The 22,617-nt window shown below is 39.6% G+C and overlaps 1 long non-coding RNA gene across 1 annotated transcript in view; it reads left to right on the top strand.

Annotated features, from left to right (window-relative positions):
- The window catches only part of LOC135186770 (uncharacterized), a 40,211-nt gene extending 32,220 nt beyond the window's left edge, over positions 1–7,991 (top strand). The window contains exon 3 of the long non-coding RNA XR_010307093.1: positions 7,878–7,991. This is a non-coding gene — a long non-coding RNA (uncharacterized LOC135186770). The remainder of the gene's footprint in view (positions 1–7,877) is intronic.
- The last annotated feature ends 14,626 nt before the right edge of the window (positions 7,992–22,617 follow it).

Here is a 22,617-nt window from a genome sequence, read left to right as displayed (position 1 = left end):
AACTTAATTACCAGAATTTCCTCAGATCTGCTCAGATGCTCCATGTAATTGTTGTCTGACATTGGAGAGATGTGTATCTCAGGTTTTAAAGTTCTCTAAAAGCCTAAAATTCTGCCTGAAGTTCAGCCTGTGCATTAGCTGCCTCACAGGTAAGACAAGTGGAGCATGTGAGCTAGTTCTTTCTCTAGAGGCTGTTACAGTTCAGACATTTACAGAGCTAGAGAATGGATGATTGTGATTCTTCATCTCACTTCACTAGCTACATTTCAATCCAGGGCAGCCAACAATGTCTATTTCCAGAGTCTGTCATGAAGTAGAGTGCTGAAGTAATCCCAAGGATAGGAGTTGGAACTGTGGGGTTTGGGTTTTTTTTTTGCTGTGTGGTGTGTTTTGAAGGTAATTATTTCAAGGCTGCTTTGATCAATAATATTATTCAACATTTTTTTCTTGATAAATGACTTGTTGGATAAATCATTGGTCATTACGTTTCAGACCTAGATAATATATAATATGAGGTGGATCAGACCAAATCTGGACCAAATCAGACCAAATCAGGACCACCTTTTGCTGAACTCCTATGTCATAGAAATATAATATTGACAAGATTTGTATTAGATTACAAATTAAGGACCATTTCCTGCTAAATCTGCATATAATCTGTAATCTGACATGGATTTTGTCTAAATTACAGTGATGTTACACATTGGTTTTCAATCTGATATGAATTTTGTCTAGATTATATTCACATTATATATGACTGCAGCAAAAAAGTGGTCTTTAATTTGTAATCTAATGTGAATTTTATCTACATTATGTTTAGATTTTAGATTAATTGAGCAAAAGGTGGTCCTTCATTGTTAATCTAATATGAATTTTATCTACGTTATATTTAGATTTTTGATGAATTTAGCAAAAGGTGGTCCTTAATTGGCAATCTAGTATGGATTTTATCTACATTTTATCTATGATTCTAAATGTTTATGGTAGAATGAATAAAAGGGGCCAAAATAATTATTGCAGTAAATCATCAGAGTATTTTGAAAGCTACTATAAAAGTCTCCTTTCTGTTAAAGTGTTAGCAAAGTTATGGACTTGGAAGGGTATTGACTAGAAAGATCTGCTGTGGCACAACTACAGAAAACAAAAGGTTAAAAAGAACAATCAATTTGTTTTCACAAATGTAGGACAACTGCAAAATATTTCAAAACAGCTCCATGAGAGGGGATGCAATAATTTGTGTAGGTAAGCTGGCATCATTTTATTTGACCTCATTTTACATTTTGCTGTATCTGTTTCAAACTCAAAGACAGGGCTATACAATGAAAAGCTTGTCATAGAACCATAGAATCACAGAATCCACCAGGTTGGAAGAGACATCCAAGATCAGTCAGTCCAACCTAGCACTCAGCCCTATCCAGTCACCTAGACCATGGCACTAAGTGCCTCATCCAGGCTTTTCTGAAACACCTCCAGGGACGGTGACTCCACCACCTCCCTGGGCAGCCCATTCCAATGCCAATCACTCTCTCTGGGAACAACTTCCCCCTAACATCCAGCCTATACTTCCCCTGGCACAACTTGAGACTGTGTCCCCTTGTTCTGTTGCTGGTTGCCTGGCAGAAGAGACCAACCCCCACCTGGCTACAGCCTCCCTTCAGGTAGTTGTAGACAGCAATGAGGTCAGCCCTGTGCCTCCTCTTCTCCAGGCTAAACAACCCCAGCTCCCTCAGCCTCTCCTCATAGGGTTTGTGTTCCAGGCCCCTCACCAGCCTTGTTGCCCTTCTCTGGACACGCTCCAGCACCTCAACATCACTCTTGAATTGAGGGGCCTTTTCCCATTGATAGCATTTGGTCTAATAAACTGTACTACCTTTCTTCCCTTTGTGTCACTTGCTTATATAATACAAACATGTACCACTCAGGAAAAATTGTTAACCTATAAGAGCAAACACACATACATGAGCTTGAGGACAAAGCTATCATCACATGGGAGCAGTTCTCTCTGAGGCTCTGAATACACTGTCAAAGCAGGATTTTGTACCTGATTGGTTCCTGGATGTAAATTTGAAAATAAATATTGTTATTCAGTGGAAGATAATTACTAGAGGCATTATGAGCCTGACCACTTAGTGTCAAAAGCAAAACCTATGCTTGCTTAATGATGTAAACAGAATGAGAACTGTTAATGCCTGAAAATAGCAGTTGAAACAATGCAACAGGAATCCCATGTGAACTTGAAGAGCTGGCTGCAGAATCAAGCTTTCAACCTTCTCTGCTCATCAGGATTCAAATGCTTTTCTTAAATCTCTTAAGCACTTTGTTAAGTTCTTTGTGTGCTTTTAGCAGAAGGTAACACATTGATATAAATTCTGTTGTGATGAACTGTTAACCCCAAAAGAAAGCTAAATAGTTAAAATAGTAAGTCTCTTCTGCCAGGCAACCAGCAACAGAACAAGGGGACACAGTCTCAAGTTGTGCCAGGGGAGGTCTAGCCTGGATGTTAGGAGGAAGTTCTTCCTAGAGAGAGTGATTTGCATTGGAATGGGCTGCCCGGGGAGGTGGTGGAGTCACCATCCCTGGAGGTGCTCAAGCAAAGCCTGGATGAGGCACTTAGTGCCATGGTCTAGGTGACTGGCTAGGGCTGAGTGCTAGGTTGGACTGACTGATCTTGGAGGTCTCTTCCAACCTGGTTGATTCTATGATTCTAATTTCTGAATAAATTCAGACATCAACTAGGGTATTGATAAGCTCGTTGTTAAAAAAACAAGATGAGAATTCAAAGCTAGTGGCAGATATGATGAATGTATTTTGAAATGCAGAAGTATTGTTATTTTACTTGGGAAAAAAAAAGAGGCCATTATTTTAGTATCAAAGGAGTTTCACTTTGCAGATACCTCTTTCCAAATTTTCTGTTCAGCCTTTACCCAGTCAAGCAATTAGAAGCCATCAAAATGCCATGACATGAATCTTTAGGGTTCTAGAAGAAGAATAAGTAATTATCTCTGGATTGCTTATCTACTCTCATACTTTGAGAGACAGATTGCATTACACATAACAGAGATCAAGAGTCAGAAAATGATTAACACTACACCAAAGTACACCAAAAGGAAAGGACAGTTGCACACAAGATAAGCCTTTATAAAGAGCCATCACATGCTGAGGTACCTGAGAAGTGACTTAGGTGAATGTTCCACTCAGGCTGAAGTTTGACTGAATTATGACTGATGCTACAAGGAGAACTGACATGGGGCTGGGGGGGAAACCCTTTTGGAAGTTCCAAAAACCAATGATTGATCATTTTAGAAGACCTCATAAAGGACAAAAACACCTCATGAAGCTTATATAGGATGAATCTTTCTACTAGATGATCACCCAGAGGTGCAACCTTCTGATCCAGTTTCATTTAAAATAACGAGTTAGAATAGAATATGCTGAATAACAAAGGCTTGTTATAATTTGGCAAAGGCTGAGCATAATTTGGCAACTTCACAGGTAGTTACTTACAAATTGCAACTGCCTCATTTTTGTAATTCTTTGTTGTATCAGTGGAAATACAATACACAGAGTCACAAGTACTAGAAGAAAAATCAGCATAAATACCAGAGAAATGGATTTTTTTAAGCACCAACAACTTAATACCTTTTTCTTAAACTGAGAGTAACATTTATTAGATTTACCACATCTGAGACCAAAGGAAAAGAAAAAAAATTTGCCAATATCTAACAAAAACAAGAGGTCCTCAAATGATTGTTACCAAATGAAACATGATAACAAATGACCCCTATTGCAGACTGGGGAAAAAAGATACATTTCAGGCAGTGGTTGCTCACCCAGGAAGATAAGAGTCCACTCTCATAAAAGTCATGTATTAGCATTCACCCCTGGGTCAATTTTACAGCTCCTGAGACAAAACTCATCATAGTCTAGGAGGATGCAGACAGTATGAGTGAGGGGTTATGATAGCTACTGGAAGTAGTGATTATGTAGTTTACACATCTCATGTTTTTTATTGTTACTCAGATACATAGCTGAGGTTAGGAGAAAACAGCAACCTATTGCCAATGCCTTTGTTGCACCATTAACAAAAAGGCTATTTCTAAGCTTGCCTGGGATTCTTTTTCTTGAATAGTTTCATACAGTAATCACTATTCAGGGTGAGGAATACTTCAGGAGACTGCTTTTGAGGCCTTTCCTTACAGTGAGCAATATTCATATTTGGCTGTCTAGCTTGTAAGGGTCTTATCCACCATGCTCCCACTCTGAAATTTTCAGCAACACCCTGAGCACCTCTGTCCTTCCCTACGGCAGGTACTGTGGGTGCCCTCACAATGCCCACACATTGCCAGCTCTGAGTCTTTCCTTCCAGCCTCCCAGGGCCTCTTTCCATCCCCACACCTTTTTTGCTCTTCATCCTTTATACATATTGGACTCTCATGGCTCTTTCCTCCAGACCTGTGTTTCACACCATTACCAATTCTTTCGTATCTACAATGAGAAGAGAAGCAGAGAAGAGATGTTTTGTTGTTACACTGCACGCTGTTAATAGCTTTTATCTGTAGACAATTACAGATCATACTGTAGCTTCTGGATCAGCCATCTCTATAGCTGAGCTTCACATGGCCCCTGTTTAGCTCTCCTTCTCATTTAATTCTGCTTCAGTCTGTAAATATCTATGCATTTATGCCTAGGACGTTCTTTGAGAAACTGGAACTGATTGGATGTATTATTCAAAAGTGTCCACGTTACTACCAAAAAGACAAATTACACCAACCTGAGAATAAAACCTTCCTTCATTTGGCTACCTGTGTTATCTACAGCAGCTTTCCTGGGGTGAGCTATTTGGAGGATATACAGAAGCCTGTGTGACTTTCATGTGGCTATTAAGGTGAAGCCATTGTGACAAGAGCTGCGACTAGTTTTCATAAAGATAGTTTGAAAAGACAAAACCAGGACATGGGCTTTACTTCAAGGTAGGTGAAAGAAGGCAAGGGGCACAGTCAGAGGAACTAGGAACCAAGAACAGCCAGCTAGAGAAAGCTCTGTGATCAAAGTCCAAGAAAAGTTTTTTTTTTCCATGAAATTTGCCATTAGATATTGAGGAGGCCTATGTATTAAATTCCTGAGTTTTGAGGCACTGTAATAGAGCTGTCAAACAAAGATATAGAAAGTGCTACTGTTTCCACTACACATGACAAGCTAAGGATTCCCAACAAAGTAAGCTGTCGAGGCCACCTGAAGAGGGATAATGAAAGTGATTACATCAGCAAAGAGGAAGGAACAATCCAGGTAAAGAGTTGGTGGATGTTTGATCTTGGAGGGTTGCTGTTACCTCCAGTGCAGTCATCCAAAGCTGTCTAAAAATTAAATAGGCTAAAAGAACAAGAATGCCTAGGATTTCTTCCAGGAATTTCTGTAGTTACCTACTAGGCATCAAAAGAGACTTCTTTTGAAACTTCAAATATACAAGGAGGTCACATGCATTAGTGACTGCAGATTTGGTAACCTATTATTCATTATTTTCTTTTATTGATTGTTTTACAGTCCCCAAGGCATATGTGTTGCTTTCTATGCCACACACACACACAAAGAGGTCTGTAAAATCTTGGGGTTTTTTACAGGGTAACAGCAGCTGCCTGTCATTGTTAATGACAATGGCTGCCTATTTTTTTCCCCCCCTATTAATTCCAATTAGGGGGCAGCCTATTTTTTCCCTATTAATTCTGATTAGGGGTCTCATACAAATCAAAAGTCCGATTTTTATGATGAATGATGTCCTACAACCAGGGAAAAAAAAAATAAAAAGTCAAGTTGATATTTTCTTACTTAAAGATAACCTTCAAAAAACTAAAATTGCAACAAATTAATTCTTTGGCTTAACCACTTTGTTTTTTTTTTTAATTTTAAGACAGAACATTAGATGCAGTACTTGGGATATGCAGACATTGAGGACAAAGAGACAAGCCAAAGCAATGAGAATATTGTGGAAAAGTAAGGGATCTCACACACACACACACAAATAGCCACTGATTACACAGCTGTGGTTAGAAAAGTTAAATGCTTGTTTCATAACTCAAGGTGGCAGCAGTGGAACAAAACAGAGGAAAATGTATGCTTACGATGCTACTTGCTGGCTGCTAATAGAAAACGCATTACTAATTAAATAACGCTGGTGGTGTTTCTTGGCACAATATCGCTTTTATGCTCTAGATGGCAGCAGCATCACAAAATAGAGAGAGAAAGAAGATTTCATTGTGTTCGTGCTGTGTCCAAACGTGAAGCCCCATCAAGTTTTTGGAGGTTAGAGTGGTAGAGGTCAGAATGCAGATTTCCTGTAGGCGCTTTCCCTTTCAAATATCATGTAAAATTACAGGGAAATCACTTCTGAAGTCAGGCTACCTTTTACCAGCCTTAGAACATTCCGGGGTTTACTGGTGAAGAAATGATATGCAGAAAATATAAATGACAGCACTTCTCCAGCTGGATGTAGTGTGGTGACCCTTAAAAGCTTGTGCCTTTGCATAACTGTCCTGGCTCTAGGGTTTGTGTGGTAGCACAATTACAGCTTTTGAAAGCTAAGGCAGTAACAGTAACCATAGCATCTATTTAGTCCCTTTTAAAGTATAAGCTTCTGCGTGTGTCTTTTAACAAGAACTTCATATCCATTAAGTCTAGGTCAAAGGACCTTGAAGAGAAAAGAATGCAGAGTTCTGGTAAAGCTAAATTTTGCCTATTGTTTGAACAGAAATCATCATAGGTGCTAGCTCAGCAGAAGGCTGACATGAAGGGAGAAGTTGGATGGATTAGAGGCGGAACCACATAACCTCAGTTCCCTGTGTTTTCCTCTCCTGATGGAGACAAGGTCCCAATTAGATGAAGAGCTCAAGCAGTCCTGTAATAGCTTCATATTTAAATCATTACCTGCTGAGTGGGGTTACAGAAAATTACTTTGAGTATGGGAAGTTTGTTCAGATCACTGCAGGTGTCTGCCCTGTGTAAATTCACTGCTGTTATGCCAAAAGAGCAGAGACTGTGACAGGCAGTGTAATGCATCACCAAGTGTAAACACTGAATATTATGGGGAATGCAGTGTATGAGATTCTCTTCACTGCTTGGAGAAAATAAAATGAAAAGATCTGAGTTTACTCAGAAATAGATGATGGAGTTAAGGGAAACAGGGCAGTCACTTTCTCCAGCTGGTTGCTGCATTATCCTCAGTCTAGGAACCTGCTTGAGTGATAAGAAGGGTTTCACCTCAGGCAGTTTTAATTCTGTTAGTAGCACATTTTGTCAGAAATGGATTGTTGCCCTGTGTTGAGCTAAAGTTAAGGCACACTGCATGAGTCCTAACTGAAGTATTTTGTTACATAAATGTTTGTTATCTATTCATGTATCAGATTGGAATTAGATAATCAGATTATCAGTTCCAACAATTGACTGTGGAGTCTAAATAATTCTTTATGAGCTCTTTGATTATAAACCCTGAAGAATTTAATCTGCGGAATCTGTAGCTCAAAGTGCTTAGAATTTGGATAGGGAAATGAAAAAACCCAAACCTTTAGCACCTGAACAAAACTTCCTGAGAAAGGTATGAAGGTCTTGTTTCACTTCCTCTGTGGTGGCTAATACCTTTCTTTTCTCAAAAGTAAGCTGGTCCAACAATCATTTTAGGCTACTTTAAATTTTCTGACACTTTTCCCAGATAAACTCCAGTTGCTTATACTGATCAGGCTTAACTGTATTATCATATCCTAAACTCAAACTGAAAATATTTTGGATGTCTCTTACCAAAGGAAAACAAGGATAGAATTGGGTAAAGGAAGAAGCAAATACTGAAGATTGCAAAAAAATCTGCAACTCTTCTGTCTTTACTGTTATAGTGACTTGGAAGAAGAAGTGAAGTAATCCTCAGAACTAAGTGGTGTCACTGCTGCTGTGCTTCTCACTACAGGCTTTCCTCACAGCTCCAAAAGAAGCTCACACACTGGGCTGCAGACTGCTCTGAAGCTCTGCAATTAAAAGTGCAGAGGTTTCTATTTTCTGGTGAGTACCAGGCGTCACTTGGACTGTGAGGCATGCCACAAGCTTTATGTCTTTGATGGTCCTACATAACTTCATGGTTGCGAGGCAGTAATGTGTATGAGATTAGAGGTTTTTGAGGATTAGACATAGTTTAGCCACCTGTCCTGTAGGTACAAGTACCTGCTGTTGGGGTGTGTATGTGTTTCCAGGGAGACTGGTTCCATGGCAATAGTATTTTTCCCTATTAAAATGAGATTCCTGTTGAACTTGACACTGTGGCATTAATTTTGCAAGATGTGTATGCGCACGATCTCTCTTTCACTCCCTCCATGCAGTAGCCATATTCACAGACAAAGCTTTTCTACTGGTGGGATGAAAAAGCACAGTGAAAGTAAGGGCGTTGTATCCTTCACCTAGGTAACATCTCTCTGTTCCTTCTCCACTTTGAATAGATTCTTTTAAGGTTTGGACAACTCTTGATAGTAGAGATCACATTAGATGGTGCCGGATAATGTTGTTGATGGGATGAGGGCAAGGACTGCTGCTGCCTTCTCCATAGTAGTATTTATATGTATAGTAATACTGGTAGCGTTCTTTTCTGCCTGGCATTTAATTTGTCAGCTGAACAGCAACTATACTCTGCAAGAGACTAATCAGCAGGGTTCATTGTTTTGTTTATTTACTCTTTATTGCAATGATTGAATGTTCCTTTAGAGTGGCGCTTCTGTGCCAGAGACTATAATACACTTAGTGTCTGACCTACTGTTTAGTTGTGTGGAGAAAGGGCTGAAGACATGTTCTAGAAAGAATATTTTGAAGTGGAGTAATGCAGGAAGTGGAAATAATACAAGAAGGCTATAAGAATATATCTTTTCTTTGGAGAGGAAAAAATGCATTAAGACACAAACGTTTTCTGCTTGTGCATGAGTGCCCAGCCCACCAATACAATGCCACTTCATTGAAGTGGTCCTCTCAGCCTGTGAGATACCATCGTTAGCCAGAGAGACAGAAATGACTTCTTGCCTTTTTAACTACTATAATGATCAAGCTTAGAGGTGTCTTAATTAACTGAAATGAGAGAGTGGCTGGAGATGCTGAAAAGCACTGGTTGCGCTTGTCACAGAATCCTTGCAGCAGAAAGTGGCTTCTTTGAAGTGTTCGCCAGTACTTTGTATATTTATTTGTCTTATGCTCTGTAGAGCATCTCTGTGATTTCTAACATACAGGCCCTTCCATTCATAGTCTCACACTGTAGGCTACACTGAGTAACTGTCAGTCCTAAAGAAAGTGATTCACTAGCACCTTTATCTGCCTCTTGTTGACGTTGTTTAACATTGGTGCTTTAGAAATAGCACTATGACTTGGGAAATTCTCCAACTACTATTTGAGTAAGAAAGAGATCTTTGCTTAATAGCATGTGAAGGTTATGTAGTGAGGAGGACTTCTCTGCAGGTCATCTAGACTGTTCCCTAGTATGGATGATTCTGGCAGGAGATTTCAATAGAAGTCCATGAAATAAAAGTTACTCAAATGATGAATAGTTGTATCAGGATGAGAAGGTACCATCTGACTGAAAGCACTGTGCTGCAAAAAATAGTCTGTCATATTGATCAGCATAGAGTTCCTGATAGAGCCCTTCTGCTCATTTAAAGTCTTCTTCACCTGCTTTTTGCTGTTCTATGACAATGCAAAGCACCTTCAGCTGTGAGCTGAATCTCAATTTTATGAGCCCTGTAACCTGCACCCCCTCCTCCCATCTACAGCTGCAGCCAATGTCTCCTTTCCTAGCAAGCAGCTGTTACCCTCTTTCACACAGGAGTTAAACCTACCTTTTCTGCTTCATCCACCAGCAATTTGCCTGCCCAAGCAACCTTCAACCTCTGCACACTGCCACATGTAGCAGTACCACCTTGGTCATCTCCTAAATGAGGCAGGGAAAAGAAATTACCCCCAATATGTAAGTAGCATTACCCTCCACCTCTTCACTGATCTTTCACCTCTCCTGATGGTCCTCATCACTACACCTAATTTTCTGTATCTGTAGGAGGTGGCTGCAGAAGGGAAAGGCAAAAGTTCTGGGCAGGGAAGGAGACAGGCTGCAGCTACAATGGGAATCCCTGATGGACCAATACCAGCATAAGAGCTGTCTGCTAGACCACGGAGAACTGTAGTGTTTTCACATAAGGTGAGTGAAGTTGGCCTTCTCCAGCTACAGGTCAAATGTACCCTGACAGAGATGATGGCCATCTTCAGTCCATGTTCTGCTGGACTTCACAGCTTGAATTCAGCATTAATGAACGTTATAGTTTCCATTTGGTGAATTTTAAATGCTTTTAAAAGAAACTCCTTCCTCTTGATGCACATAGGCAGCGCTAAGCCACCTCACATCCCAGAAAATCCAGTAGCTCTTACACTGAGGTAAACACAAAAAAAATCATTGCTTATTTAATAACCAGCTTTGAATAGGTTTTGAAATGAAGAGCTCAAACCTAGGAGAAAAAAAACTCAGCATTTCATTCTGAAAGCAACTGTTATCTTTGAAGCATGAACACGCTGCACTACTGATGTCCTCAGCTGAGCATGCAGATTCTTAGTTTGATTTTGCTGATAGCTAAAAATTAACAGTTCAGCATATGTCTTAATATAGACATCTCTCTGTCTGGCACCTGCGAGACGTTCCTTCAGTACTTTCTCTTGATGCTTTAAACATTGGTGCTAGCAGTGACTGATTCAGCAACACAGACCTTGAGCTTTGCAGTAGTGATTTGGCACCTGAACCGAAGGCAGCTTCAGAAGGATTGTACTCCCTTACAGATTAACAAGTCTTCTTTTAAAATGATGGGGTTTAACATTGCTTTTAAAATGTTAACCTGCCAAAATGTCACCAAAATGTTACCAGACTACTCAGAAAATGCGGAGTATCAAAAAGAGATTGGGGATTTTGTTTATGATTTTATTTCTATTCTGATATGGGGACAGGCTGAGATTTGTTTTATAAATAAGTTAACCCTTGCTTTATGTTGTGTCTAAGCTGCTGCCTTAAAAGTGTATTCTACTCCAGCTAATATTTCCAGACTCAACCAGAGAGTGAGGCAATGATTTTTTCACTCTTTTGTCCTGTCAACAGAATTATTTATTAAGTTTCATGTAATTACTTGTGTGCAGTTGCATTGAATGCAGCTGCATTGATGATACCAGTTAAAAGGTGAAGTGGAGAGGTCTTAACTGACTGGACGTGAAAGCCTAAAATACTATGTGTGCACAGCATGAGAAAACATTGGAAACTCAAGCTCTAACTAGAGTTTCAAGTCCAAGATTAGATCTTGGGTTGCAGATTTTACAAACTCAGTGGTGCAGTAAATATCCTTTGTTTTTAAATCAGTTTAATTTTGTGCAGAATCATTAACAAGCAATGGCAATACATCTGCTCTGCAGAAAATAATACATAGAAAATCAAGTATGATGTGCTATCTCACTATCAAAGAGAACACAGAGCTTTAATGTCAACAGGAATCCTTCTATGGGCTTTAGTATAGAATTAATTTCTATCTTAGTATTTTTATGGCACATGAGATAGTGTTTTCCTATGAGAAAGCAAACAGTTTGGGGATTTCCATTTGTGAGGTTTTTTTTTGGTTGGTTGATTTTAGTGAGACTATCAGTTGCTGAGAAAAATGTTTAATGTGTCTACCCAAAAGGACAGTAGAGCATGTTGTAAAAGAGATGTAGGTAACAGATTGGCCTGATGATGGATGCACAGGAGTGAAGAGCAGTAATTACAGAATCACAGAATTAACCAGGGTGGAAAAGACCTCTAGGATCATCGAGTCCAACCTATCACCTAACCCTTCTAATCAACTAAAACATAGCACAAAGTGCCTCATCCAGACTTTTTCTGGACACATCCAGGGATGGTGACTCCACCACCTCCCTGGGCAGCCCATTCCAAATGGCAATCACTCTTTCTGTATAGACCTTTTTCCTAACACCCAGCCTAATTCATTCAAAATTTCCAGTTGTAATATTTAGCTGTATTATGAGAATATAATCTTGTGTGTTAAAAACAGATTATAACACATGTATTTATAGGGCAGTGTTTAGCCAGATGAGATTTCCTTATGTGAATTTTACTACCTGTTCAAAACTGATAGTGGCTGTTACCTAACAGTGCTCAAAAAAAGGGGATGCTGTGGCTTCAAACTTTGGGAAGATTGTTGGTTTGGAGAATCATAGAATCAACCAGGTTGGAAGAGACCTCCAAGATCATCCAGTCCAACCTAGCACCCAGCCATAGCCAGTCACATAGACCATGGAACTAAGTGCCTCATCCAGGCTTTTCTTCAACACCTCCAGGGATAGCAACTCCATCACCTCCCTGGGCAGCCCATTCCAATGCCAATCACTCTCTCTGACAACAACTTCCTCCTAACGTCCAGCCTAGACCTCCCCCAGCACAACTTGAGACTGTGTCCCCTTGTTCGGTTGCTGCTTGCCTGGAAGAAGAGACTGCCCTCCCCACCTGGCTACAGCCTCCCTTCAGGTAGTTGTAGACAGTAATGAGGTCACCCCTGAGCCTCCTCTTCTCCAGGCTAAACAACCCCAGCTCCCTCAGCCTCTCCTCACAGGGCTGTGTTCCAGGCCTCTCACACATTCCAGCATCTCAACATCTCTCTTGAATTGAGGGGCTCAGAACTGGACACAGTACTCAAGGTGTGGCCTGACCAGTGTTGAGTACAGGGGAAGAATAACCTCCCTTGTCTACTGGCTACACTGTTCCTGATCTAGGTCAGGATGCCATTGGCTCTCTTGGCCACCTGGGCACACTGCTGGCTCCTGTTCAGCTACTATCTACCAGTACCCCCAGGTCCCTTTCTTCCTGTCTGCTCTCCAGCCACTCTGTCTCCAGCCTGTAGCACTGCTTGGTGTTGTTGCGGACAAAGTGCAGAACCCTGCACTTAACCTTGTTGAATCTCATCCCATTGGCCTCTGCCCACCCATCCAGCCTATCAGGGTCCCTCTGCAAGGCTTTCCTACTCTCCAACAGATCGACACCTGCTCCTAGCTTGGTGTCACCTGCAAACTTACTGATGATGATTCTCTCCATGGTTATTCTGTTCCTTCTCTTGTTTCTTCACTCCTGAGGATTCCTAGAAAAATACCTTTGATCCAAGAATTCTAATGTTCTTCCAATTTGGTGGTATTCATTTCATTTGGTTGTGTACCCTTTTCACAGACTCCATATGGCATTTTCCTCTGCCATACAGAACAGGGATGAGTGAAGAACCAGAACTTTTCTGAAAGCAGAAAGACTTTATCACATGAAGCTTAAACAGAAAGGCAAGAGTGACAGGATTTCCATACAACTGCAAGGTTATCTTCTTTAGTTGTGTAACTCACGTTTGCTCTTCAGGTGTACATTGTTAGCTTGTATGTTCAGCTCTCTCAAGAGGCATTTAGGACTTCAAATAAATGAACTTCCAAGATAGAGAAAAAAAATCATCTTCAAACCCACAACAGGAAACTTTTGTGGAATTTTCACACATGGAAAAAGCATAAATTGCAGCCTTATTTACTTGTGTAAATGAACCCACCAATGAAATAATACAAGACTGACAGCATGAGGAAGAGCAGCTCCTTTTCTTAATCTACAAAGAGATGTTACCACAGTGTTACTGCTAGCTTTCTTCCACCTCAGCTGGGCACCCCACTCCCCTAAGAGGCCAATCACAATAAAGTGAGGGCAGATTAGTGATCTGGTCTACACAGTCCTGCTTTTTTTTTTGATAACTAATGCTACTCTTAGTAACAAGGAGGTGAGGAGTTGACACCCGTCATCTAAGAAAGGAAACCATTAGTTTACTCAGAGGCCACTACAAAGCTCCCAGATGGGAACAGTTTTCTGTCACTATCTATCAAGGCTAGAGCACAGCTACCCAGCCTTCTGTGACATCAATTTTATGCTGAGAGCACAGCATAAAAAAAAACCCACTGGAGAGCCATTTACTTGTAAAGTATAAGAAACATCTGTCAGGGGCTAAAAGTGTTAAAGAAATGCTTAACCATACATTGAGTTGGCAGATTCTTGGGCTCAGGTTACACGAAAAACATTAGCAGTGAAAAGTCCACAAGCGTTACCCTAATTTATCAGATTACTTCCTCAGAAACTCTCCTTTTGAACTGTTCTTCAACAGAAGAACAAATGTGTAGACTTCAATGCTTAATAAAGCTAAAAGCTTCTCCCTGGGGTAATTGAAATTTTTCTATCAAAGGGTAGATAGACCTGGTTGCAGCTGCAACAAAGAAGAAACATATAAAGCCAAGTGGAAAGCAGTTAGACAGCATTGGTGGTGTAGGACCATTGAACATGGTCTTGCTAATTGGAATCTATAGCACAGGACATTCAACTACATGCTGGGCAAATGACCCTGAAAGTTTCAAGTCTATCTAGTATAAAAAAAAAGTTCAGATGTAAAAATAATCATAGGAATGATGGATTCTGTATCCCTGAATGGGCATAACCAACCAGAGAGCAGGGTAACTGGCAAATTTCTTTTTTAAATAAGGCCCTTTGAGTCCCATATATGCATCTACTTTCACAAGCATTTCAAAACCTGTCTTCTAATAATTTCACACAGAGCTTTCAGAGAAGCAATGTTCAAAAGAATGAAAGTAATGAAACACAGCAAAGTTTTACATTTTTATTTCTGTACTTTGGGAAAATTCCTATTGAAGACAGAAGGCAGTTCAAATTGGAATTGCTTTACTGCCAACAAAAATGTGTGACTCTTGATCTAATGAAAAATTAGAGAGATTGAAAAGCAGAAGTAGACTTAGGAAGGATTTCAGTTACAGCAGGATGCAGCCCTTATTGCATTTGTAGTTCAAACTGTGATCTCTAAGGAGACCTAAATTGCTCCAGAGTGTGGAATTTAGGGAATTTGAGACTTTATTTTCTCAGAGGAACAAGTAGGGGTAGCTAAGTCATCTCGAATTATTGTCATGCATTTAGAAAACATATTTTGTTTTAATTTAAAATAAAATGTAATTTAATGATGAAAATATTCACTTATTAAAACATTTGTTGTATGAATTAAAAGATATTCAACCTGGTCCCATAAAGTGGAAATGAAGATGATATTTTTTTATTAAGTTTCCATTCCTGTAAACTGATTTGAATAAGCATAGTTTTATTTTATACAGAAAAAGCCATTGTGTTTGTGATGGTGATCAGTATGCATGGATTCACTGGCTCAAAATCTACACTGTCACTCTCACACACCCTGTAGCTCTGTGAGCAGTAAATATTTCTGGGAAGCATAACAGCTTCACCAGCAGAAGCCAGAATTACATGTGTATTTCCCAGTGTGCTGAAATACAAGGAGGTCAGGATAAGCTACCTTGGACATTGATAACATTTTGCCCATGCTTGTCTGGTGTTCAACAGAGGCTAAGGACTTGAAGAGTAGGGTGTAATGCTGTGTTACACGGCTATGTTGCTGCCCTTAAGAATACTGCTCCATTCAGAACTTAGTCCAATATATTGATGTGATGCAACACTGACTTTGTGGTACTGTGGTACAGACATGCTCAAACAGCAGAAGAACTGTAATCAAATTCCTGCTCCCAGTTGGCAAGGAATAGATTTGAACTTGGACTTCCCAAATATTGTGTTAGATATGAATTACTCTTCTGGGTTACGTTGCTGATATGTTTTACCCTTTCTTCTTCCTTTCTTTTTTTAGTGAGGGAAAGATATGTGAATGTCAGAGAGGACAACCACATGTTTTCATATATTCCCTAAGACTCTTGTTTCTCTCTTGCATTTCCCCAATTATCACCCATTTTATCCACCTTCCTTTCTTGCTTCATCTTTTTCATTCTTTTTTTTTTGTTGTTGTTGTTGTTTCTTTCTTCATCAAAGCCTAAATTTTGAACCTTTTTCTGTTGGTTGAAGCTTTCTTTCTTCTGCTGCTGTTCTCCTGCTGTTCTTGACTTTGCTTTTTTTATCATTGTCTCCTCATTGGTTCCTATTTCTTTTCTTGTACATTTCATCTGTTTGCATTAATTCTCCTCAATCCCTCCTTTTGATGAATATATTTGTTTTCTGTCTTCCTCACTGTTTAAAACAGCATTTTAAATGCTAAGTAGAGGAAGTCTTTTCCAAAGTACCAGTTCAGCCCATCAGGAAAAGCCAAGGACCAGAGGTACAACTCTACTGAGCCAGGACAGAACGAGTGGGCATGTATAGTTGTGCAAAGAGCAGATTAAAGCACTCTCAGTTTTCTGGGCTCAGATGATGAGTCTTGTGGCAACAAATCACTGGTGAAAACAGATACTGTAGTGTCTAATACACCAGACAGCCTAACATGTTTGATATCAGGGTATCAAACAACTGGAAAAGAAAAAGAAACAAAGAAGGAGGAAGTATGCCCAAGATCTGAGCATTTGAGCAATCGTATTATGGATTAGATCAAAAGGATGGTCAGGGTTGTTGCATCTATCACAACTGTCTACTTTAACACCAAAGCAGCTTCATGAATTCCCTTTTTCATCTCAACAGATAGCCAGGCTGGGAAGATTTGATGGAATGCTATTTCTAGAAAGTTGGAAAAGAGCTAAAAGCAAGAGTCTAGATTTTACTCCCCTCTCTTCAGTGGCATTTGTGATACAACTGGAACACACATACCAGAGGAAGGTTATCTCAGTTAAGAGAGCAATCGTGAAAGCCACAGAAAACATATTTTAACTTCTTGGTAACTCATTTCAATGAAATGCTATCTGTTCTATACTTACTGCCTCAATATATCTAACAGTAGAACAGGGTTTGAGGTGCTGTGGTATCAATCACTACCTATCTCCTGCAAATACCAAAATGTGCATCTTGTTCTGTGTATTTAATTTCTCAAAGTCTGTGCCTATGACTAAGGTAATAGAAAAGATTCCTCTGAATTTTGAAGAAGTTGACTCAGGCTGTTTTGGGAAGAGAACTGATGTTGAGATCCTGACACTGACATATCAAAATTGTTAGTACTTAGTACTGTGTCTGTGAAATGCTTATCTTTGCCCCTAGGGCACTGGCCCTATTTTCATCTGTGATTTCTTCATATATATGTGTGTGATAACATATATATATATATATATATATATATATATATATATATATATATATATATATATATATATGTTGCTCTGCAAATAGACTTTTCAGAGGAACCTGAAAATATGTAGATAAGAATGTTTACATAATTGTTCTGATGACAAATTAGCAGAAAACTTTCTTCTCCAATCCTTCCTTTCTTGAAGAGCACAGATTAAGCCAACCATTTCAAGTCATTCTTATATCCCTTCCATTCAAATACTAAAGAAAATATCTGCCCATGGACTTGGCTGTATTGAGGCCTTCATAAAGTAAAGTGCAGCACAAGACAGAAACCTGCTTTTGCAACTCTTGACAGCAGAGTACCTTGAGCTGACAACCAACCTCTTCTTGCAATGAATTATTTTGTGCTTTAGATGATATCAGGTAATCCTATAGGAACAGAAAGAAGCTTTTCAGTTTGTTTGCCTAGAGTTTCACACAGATACATTCCTAACATCTTCCTACCCTCACTCTTCCCTCCTTCATTTATTCAGTTGAATTGATCTGCATTCCTATGCTACTGGACATACACCTCTTTTATGTGCTATTATTTTTGGGATTTATATCCTTTGGTACTAAATTCCTATACCTTAGATCACGTATTTATCATAGCGACGTGCTCCTTGTCCACTGTTTCTCACAAGTCTTGCTTACTATTTTTTGACCCTTTTTTAGAGTAGGCCCTGGCTTTCAGAAATTAAATTCTAGTACTCAGGACCAGAGATCAGACCTGCACATTTTGGTGTTTACAAGAAGGTAGCAATTTCTATCACATAAATCTACATTACCTGAATACCTGCTCTGGTCCAAACTAACACTAGAAATGCAGATATCTTTTTATACTGACATTAAAAGTTGGCCCAGGTGTCAAGTCAAAACAAAAGTAATCTAGACTTGTCTGACATGTATCTTGTCAAACAAGGACAAAAATCTGGATCAGTAATATAGGAAAAAAAAAACACCTTCCCTGTTTTCTATTGAAAGTATTTAGGAGACAAAAAAATCTTTATTTGTGTGGGTAATCCCTTATTCTGAATATTTAATTTCTTAAGGTCAGTGCCTATGACTAGAGTAATAGAGAAAGTTTCCCTCATTTTTGAGGGATGAATTGAATGAGTGATTGGCATTGGAATGGGCTGCCCGGGGAGGTGGTGGAGTCACCATCCCTGGAAGTGTTCAAAAGGAGACTGGATGAGGCACTTAGTGCCATGGCTTAGTTAATTTGAAGGTGTTAGGTGATAGGTTGGACTTGATGATCTCAGAGGTCTTTTCCAGCCTGGTTAATCCTGTGATTCTGCAGTTCTGTCATCTAATGTCTAACATTTGGAAATGAGAACTTCTGGATTTGGATATCTAGAGTTAATACTATTACAGGACTTTACACACTGTTACATCACCAAGACTTCATACTACTACAAAGGTCTCTCTCTGATGTTCAGTGTGTTTTGCTTCCTGTCTTTAAACAACATCAAGCATAAGAATATTTTTGATCAGCTGCATCCATACTAGCATTCCAAAGGGGCAGATGTTAAGTGATAATGAAAATTACTGAACCAAGCCAACCCCATGAAAAGTTGTTTTGAGAAGGAATGAAGTTCAGACCATTGCATGAAATCCATTAAATAGCAACATTCTCATTGAAGTTCATTAAAATTTCAGCGCAGTGATTTTGCAGTTTCTTTGCATTGTGCCAGAATGAACATTGCTCTTGCAGCAGGCATTGTCTAGTGCTTCTCTTTGCTTTGAGAATGATATCAAACTGCTACTTTTATTTTGCTTAATTTCCTGTGCTGCTACTGACAAAAATAGGGAGTCCAGCAATGTCATAGCAAGCCACAAGTTCATCCAGTGTGAAAAAACAAGCTTCGTGTGTTGCCATGCAGTGTGAAATTACTTTCACGTAGTAGTCTGTTGCCTGGATGTGTATTTTTCTTTTGCTGAGCATGCATATTATCTTGAACAAATGAAACCTGAATCATATTACTCATCATTGCTTCAGCATAAATACAGACTGTAGTCAAAACCAATTTTCTTTTAATATTGGTTCTTGACGTCTTCCTTATATAATTTAATTAGCTCAGTGACTTTTTTAGACTGCAGTAACAGGAAGTGGAATAGGATAGTAAATACCTACTGCATTCTGTAGATTATTAACACTTTTTATCCTTCTGAACATGGCACGTTTTTAAACTGTGAAACATTTTAGAGTTCATTGTGTCTAGAAACAGACAGATAAATGTGAGTGCTATCAGCTGTAATACACACAAAAAAATAACCTAGCTCCAAAGATTTTCCCTTTCAAGCTAAGTGTAAATTACAATAACAGGAATGTTTATGGTTTATTTCTCCAATTTCCATACCAGAGAGAGGGTTTTAAGCTGCACTGTGCAAAGATGTTTCTGCATACTCTCACACAGCAACCCCTTTCATGGACCCTGTTTTCTGAAGTGGTGTCTCCTTACAATACTTGCAGATGTATCTGGTTATGGCATGCTCAGTTCAGCTAACCTCCAGACAAATACTCATTTGTAAAGGTCAGGAATGAGTTTGTAAAAGGCAGATGAAAATTGGGAGATTCTTCTTCAGCTCAATATTTAAGCAGTGCAAAAAACAGAATGAAATACAAATCAAGGAGGTTTTAGGAGTTTTCTTTCAATTTTTCCAACAAACCACAGGCCCTTTATACAGTGGCTGTCCAAAAGGACAAGCTATATCAAGACCATATGTCTTAATACCAGTGGTAATGCAACAAAATATTAGATCCCCTGCTCTACTTGTATAAGTCTATTAGAGCTGATTTTGCATGTCTCACAAAATTCCTTCTGATACCCTAGTACAAGGTGTGGAACAAAGAAAGCATACAGGTAAATAAGCAAACCCCACACACTTGGCAGCATGTTGTTTTCAAAAGAACTTCTCCAAGATTTCTGAGGTGTAATTTAGTTTTGTCACTTGGTAAGACATGAGGCCAGTGTAACCTTATCTCCTAATAGCCTTCAGTCAGCTGTGTTGCTTGTCTCCACTGAGGATTAGGGATGCATAGGAAATTTAGAGAGGGTCTAAGTGCTGCCAGTTGCCTAAGCTTCTACTAAGGTTGGAAGTCTCTGGATGGGCATCTCTCAGAGGTACTGGCCTTTCACCAAAATTTCAGAACAGCTAAACCAAAGAGGGTTTTATCCACTTAAAGGCAAAGCTAAATTAATTTTTTATCTTTCTTTTTTTTCATGTATAGAATCATAAAATCAAGCAGGTTGGAAGAGACCTCCAAGATCATCCAGTCCAACCTAGCACCCAGCCATAGCCAATCAACCAGACCATGGCACTAAGTGCCTCATCCAGGCTTTTCTGAAACACCTCCAGGGACCGTGACTCCACCACCTCCCTGGGCAGCCCATTCCAATGCCAATCACTCTCTCTGTCTTGAACTTCCTCCTAACATCCAGCCTAGACCTCCCCTGGCACAACTTGAGACTGTGTCCCCTTGTTCTGTTGCTGGTTGCCTGGGAGAAAAGACCAACCCCCACCTGGCTACAGCCTCCCTTCAGGTAGTTACAGACAGCAATGAGGTCACCCCTGAGCTTTCTCTTCTCCAGGATAAACACCCCCAGCTCCCTCAGCCTCTCCTCATAGGCTACTTCCACTATTTCATTTTGAAAAGCTGTCCAGAAACTTCCTCAGCCCCCCATATCTTCAACTATATAGGCTAAAGTTGTTAATGGTCAGTCTATACCTACTTGTGAGTCTTTTTGCCAGTCATGCTTTCAGCCTTCTTTAGTGCTCAATTGATTGTTATCGCAGCTGTGTGCCATGGCACTTAGTGCCATGGTTTACTTAATTAGAAAGGTTAGGTGACAGGTTGGACTCGATGATCCTAGAGGTCTCTTCCAACCTAGTTAATTCTGATTCTGTGTTTCCAAAGACAACAATCCTAATCCTTTAGTGTTTGATCCTTTGCCCTCATTTAACTAAGCAAAACCTTTTCTGCTCTTTCCAATCAAGGACCCAGAATATCTCCATTTCTTGCTTACTATCCTTTTAGCATCATGAAGCTTGCTCTTCCTCCTGCATGGCCCATCTGTTTTAATGGGTGGTGCAACTTGACTTAGAGCATCTGCCTGACTATGAAATTAGGTAGCAGTTTCACTATGGGTGTTGCAAAACAAAACAAAACAAATAATCACCTTTTGAAGTCTTGTGAAAGGAGTTGTAAGTACCAAAGAAAGATGTAAGTAGAAGAGAGAAAGAAATCACTCTTAAGGACTTCAAGTAATATAATGTAGTAGTTACTTCCACTTTACATTAAGTGAAAATTAAACTTATAATAGATTAATCCTCATCTGAGGATGTGCTACTAACTGTTCTGGCCAACAACCTAATAATGACTCTCTTCTACCCTCGTTTTCACCAAGGTATAGTGATCTCCCCAATATTAATCTGCAAAGAACCCTGTCACTTGAGCTACTATCACGTGCATGCTTCCAGAAAAACAAATTTTATCAGGCAATTTCAGATGCAGATTGCATGGGCTCAAGCCAGTTCTTGTTATCATTATTGACCAGAGCTGTCCCGTTTCACACGTGGGAACTCAGACACCTCACACAGCTCTGAAATTAGTTGTTGGGTTTTTATCTTGGTTTATTCCTGAGACCAGCATAGTTTGGTTTTCCTTTTTCTTTTCCAACTGCAAGCTCTTTTTTCAGCAATTCACATTGAGAGACTGTCTTAGAAGCTGAAAAAATACACCTCAGGCTATTCAGACTTAGGGCAATCAAAATTTTGGGTATAGAATTTTTGTAGCTCAACTGTCTGTTTCCTATTAACAGGTTTCATTACTTATCCTGGGAAGCTGGGAGTGCTCTTTGCTAATAGGAAAAGGGGCACACATCAGTTTGCAAGGGCCAAGCTATGTGTGGCCTAGGTACCATTGACAATCTGTGGGTCATTTTGAAAGATTTAAATTATACAAGGTACCTTCCAACATTCCTGAGGAATAAAGGTTAGGCAAGAATGAGAATATTCATGCACACAGCATGGGCAAAGTGTAGATCAAACAAATGCTTTTCTTCTAAACACTATCTCATAGCCAAAGAAAGATAGGAGTTGCTGAGTGGGAAAAAGCATGGTGTTTGCTGGAACAAGCAGAGCCTACTGCTGTTTTGGGTTTTTCTTACACTTTATTTGTGTCTCGTTTGCCTTCATACTTTATCACAATCACTCAAGGCTCTACTCTCCCAAGAGATGTAACTTTGGCTCCACCTGTGACCTTCAGTTCTTCCCCTACAAAACCCTCCCAGCTCATCTCCGTACACTCAACAGCACAAACACAGAGTATCAATGGTCAGACTTGCATACCATCTATCACCCGGAATTCGTGAGGGTTAGCCCGCGTCATGCAAACAAAGCTGATAAGGTTGAGCCCCTTCAGTCCTTCCGTTGAGGCACATTTCTGTCTCCTTACA

Source organism: Pogoniulus pusillus, chromosome 26 (genome assembly GCF_015220805.1).
Source record: "Pogoniulus pusillus isolate bPogPus1 chromosome 26, bPogPus1.pri, whole genome shotgun sequence".
In the NCBI taxonomy this organism is placed as follows: Eukaryota; Metazoa; Chordata; class Aves; order Piciformes; family Lybiidae; genus Pogoniulus; species Pogoniulus pusillus.
Note: the sequence above shows the minus strand (reverse complement) of the source record. Positions and strands in the feature narration are given on the sequence as shown.